Source organism: Perca flavescens, chromosome 21 (assembly GCF_004354835.1).
Source record: "Perca flavescens isolate YP-PL-M2 chromosome 21, PFLA_1.0, whole genome shotgun sequence".
Taxonomy (NCBI): Eukaryota; Metazoa; Chordata; class Actinopteri; order Perciformes; family Percidae; genus Perca; species Perca flavescens.
In genome coordinates, this window is record NC_041351.1 from 9,580,743 (window position 1) to 9,585,023 (window position 4,281).

Here is a 4,281-nt window from a genome sequence, read left to right on the forward strand (position 1 = left end):
GCTCAGCTTCAGAGAAGTCACATGACTTCCCAGAGGGAGGGAGAGAGAGAGAGAGAGAGAGAGAGAGAGAGAGAGAGAGAGAGAGAGAGAGAGAGAGAGAGAGAGAGAGAAAGGGGGAAAGGAGAGAGAGGAGTGGGTAATGTAGGAAAGCAGGATGGAGGAGTGAAAAGAGGGTCAGGAGGGTGACAGGAACGCTGTGAGGGGTGAACTGAAGGTCTGGTAAATGAATGGAGGAGAAAGGAGGTAAAAAAAGACAGATGCAACTGTTCTCGGAAGTGAAATTGTACAGACGGTTGATGGTCTATAATTACAGCTGAATGAACAAAATGAGTGACTGAGAGAGGAGAAGTCAGTGAGTGGATGAATGAAGGATGAAATGAATAAGTGCACACAGGCGATAGTGGTCGCAGTTGATTACTACAGCGGGTAATCTTGATGGTCTGGTTAACCCTGCCTCATACTCTCATACAATAACTATCTGAACCACAATGCTTAAAGGGACACTTCACCCAAATTACAAAAAAAATAAAACTGGTAAATAATTAATGTGCAGAGGTTCGGAATAGTTAAATTTAGTTTGAGCACTCAAAGCATTTTAAAATCCTTTATCTTTCCAGAGGCAATTTTCTACTTATTATAAGCCATTTGTTTTCATTGGGACTTTTACTTGGTAGAAAGTGGTTCCAATGAAAATTGTTCACAGCAAGTTCAGTGGAAGCAAGTGAAGTGATTTTTCACACGTCATTTTCCAATACTCAGAGAACCACTAACAAACTTAATCCACTTCCATAGATTCAGGGTAAAAACAAAATAATATCTAAAAGCTTTGTAAACACAACCACAACTAAACTATGTGGTCAAAAGTATGTGGACGCAAGCTTTTGGTCTAGGGTTCATGGTTTGAGTTTTAGGTGTCCAATGAAGGGAAATCTTAGTGCTACAGCAAACAATACTTTAGAGTGTACTTCCATCTTTGTTGCAACAGTTGGCGGAAGGCACTTTCCTGTTTCAGCACGACAATGGCCATATTGTACAAAGTGAAGTACATAAAGAAATGGGTTTCCAAGATCTTGACTGGTCTGCACAGAGCTCTCAAAACTAAACCCCATCAAACACCTTTGGGATGAACTGGAGCGTTGTGTGCAACATCCGTGCTCAGCCTCAATAATGCTCTTGAGGCTGTATGGGAACGTTTACAATCTATCTCTAATTTTGTCATCATGATTGTCTGTACTGTAATTTTACTATGTTGGTCTATTCTGTACACACGGCATCTACTGCATGTCTGTCCATCCAGCTAGAGGGATCCCTCCTTTGTTGCTCTTCCTGAGGTTTCTTCCATTTCTTCCCCATTAAAGGTTTTTTAGGGAGTTTCCTTATCCGAATCGAGTGTCTAAGAACAGAGGGTGTCGTATGCTGTACAGACTGAAAAGCCCCTTGTGGAAAATTTGTGATTTGTGATATTGGGCTGTATAAATAAAATTGTCTTGACTTGACATGAGAACAAATCCCTGTAGCCACAGCCAATGAGATGATCAACAATTGCATATGGGTGCAATGTTCAGTTACTCACATACTTTTGGCCATAGTGGCAGAGAAGTACCCTGATTCTGCTTTGAAAAAAAGGAAAAGAAAGAATTTAGACTCCCCTGCATCTTAAGAGAAATCCATCTGTGTGTGTGTTTGTGTGTGTGTGTGTTGTGTGTGTGTGTGTGTGTGTGTGTGTGTGTGTGTGTGTGTGTGTGTGTGTGTGTGTGTGTGTGTGTGCGCGCGTGTGCTAAAGCATGTCCACATGTCCCATGACAGATGAAGTGACGGGGGGAATATAATGTGAAATGTGAAACAGATGTTACTCTAGTTTCGCAGGCACTGATGTCGACACCTTTACACAGCCCACGGAAGTGCAAGTGTGTGTGTGTGTGTGTGTGTGTGTGTGTGTGTGTGTGTGTGTGTGAATGAGAAACCTCATTTGAGGGAAGGCTTCCCATAAACACCTGTTTTGTTCCGGTTAATATCTCTCGTCATGGTGAAAAAATGATGGCCTCAGTGAAGAGGAGAGAAAGAGAGAGAGGGGAAGGAGGAGAGGGACGAGGGACGGGGGACAGGGGGGTGCGGGGGGGGGTCACCTCTATTCCCCTCCTTCTGTGAAAGAGAAGAGCTCATGTGGGATGAACACATTCGTTTATTCATTTGGCCCGTCTATTTTCAGCCCAGTGGGTTTATGGTTATTGGAAAGGCGTTGCCGTCTCGCTACTTCCCAGAAGGAGTCAATATTTCTCCCTCTCCTTCATTTCTCCCTCTCTGCCTGTTTTTCTCTAATTCAATATTTTCTCCAAAACACCACTCTCCCCTCTCCATGCACAGGCAAGGAATGCTGGAAGGCATTTGAGAGAAACAAAACACACAAGCGTACGCACACACACACACACACACACACACACACACACACACACACACACACACACACACACACACACACACACACACAGACAAAAGTGTAGGCTAATGTTACAGAAGCCAACAGTGATCCCGGAAAAACTCCTTCTCAGGATGTCTCCCACTTTCTCCAGCTTATCACAGTTCCCCATCGCTGCACTGTGTTGCTTACAGATGCCTCTTTATCTCTCTCTGTTCACGGCTCTTGTGGGGCTCTCGGGACCGACTGTGGCCGTTTTACGATGCTGATGTTTGCTAATGACTTTTAATGACGACTTGTTATGGCTCATAAAACCTGGTTCTGTTACTGGCAATATCAACTTTAACTACAGTGTGGTGCGGTCATGATAACACACACTAGGACACTTATCGAGTGATTAACATCAGACAAGACAGCATGAGTATGCATGGGAGTTGGAAATGTGTGTGAGGGGAGAGAGCTGTGGATGTAGTTGTAGCAATTGTGGGCCAGAAATGAAAAAAGGGAGGAGGGAATTGTTTTGTAATGAGTACACCTCCCTCGTTGCCCAAGCTCAGTCTACGGTAGATAAATTTCCACAAGCCGTCACCTCCAAATATTGACATGAGGGACCTGGGGCTTTATTTCTGAAAATAATAGAGGATAGGGCTGGATATAACCAGTACAGTTTGGGCTTGAGCCTATAGCCCCATCATGTTGTGTATGTGTGCGTAGGGAGGGGGGGGGGGGGGGGGGATTTTGTGGGTATGCTTCCACCTCCTTTCTCGCTCGCTACAGTAAGATAAATGGGTGATAGGTGACAGCTAAGTAGAATTAGCTTTACAGCTCAGCGTAGGGATAAAGGTCAAGCCAAAAGCAGGTTTGCGACCCGTGAAGAATCTGAGGGTGTCACAGTTATTTCAGAGCATTCATGGCCACAACACATCATACACACTGGGACAGGGACAGACAAACACACACAGAAATACATTTACGCACATGCATGCCTCACTCACTGGGGTGGATGAATGCAGGACACGTGAGAGTTAAAAACGTACTCTACATAAAACATGACGTATTCTGATTGAAGACAATTGTGGAAAAGTAGGGGAATGTGTCTGAGAATATTTTGAGGGAAAAGAGTCAGATAGCCATCATAATAGTGCAAGATGATCTGTGTGAATATGAATATGTTCAGCATTCAACACTGATAGGAAAACCACACATGAAAAGATTGTTCCTATTTTTTCATGAAAGACGTTTTCTGTACACCAATGCTTTAAATAAGTAAAGAAAATGAATCGCCTGTTTGGATCATCAAATAATCGTTATTGGTTTGTCATTAATTGTTATCGTTAAAAGTAAAAATAGTTTTCTGATGTTTTGGAGACAAGCAATAACCGATTATTGAGAAAACAACTAACAGGTTAATCAGTAAATAAAATAATTGTTATTTTCAGCCCTAGTAGACACATATAAAATATATAAATATAAAATGATCACCTGTACAGTATAATATGATCCAGTACAAAAAAAATAGTTTTGTGAAGCCTATAATGTGTCCACAAGAAGTTGATTTAATTCTGGAACTTTTAAAAAGTAATTCAGTCCAGTGCAACACTACCACAAGAAACTCCAGCCTCATAATTTACCAAGTCTAAATAATATGAACAATGTTTAAGTATGTAAAAGTAAAAGAGCTAATTATAATTCATTGGATTATGTTAAATAGCTACAGTTTTGAAATGACACGAGTTAGTATTAATTTCTATTAAGTATCCACTATCCAGATTTACATCGGAACAGAGCATTTTGATATTTGTCAGAGTTCATGTTCAGTATAATTAACTTTGTTGGGATAACGGCGCCATCTTGAGGCCCACACT

The 4,281-nt window shown here is 41.8% G+C and overlaps 1 protein-coding gene across 1 annotated transcript in view; it reads left to right on the forward strand.

Moving 5' to 3' along the window:
* The first annotated feature begins 3,775 nt into the window (after positions 1–3,775).
* tha1 (threonine aldolase 1) overlaps positions 3,776–4,281 on the forward strand; it is a 3,796-nt gene continuing 3,290 nt past the window's right edge. The window contains exon 1 of the mRNA XM_028568056.1: positions 3,776–4,281. This exon is cut by the window's right edge and continues 426 nt beyond it. The gene's annotated coding sequence lies outside the window, so the exon portion shown is untranslated.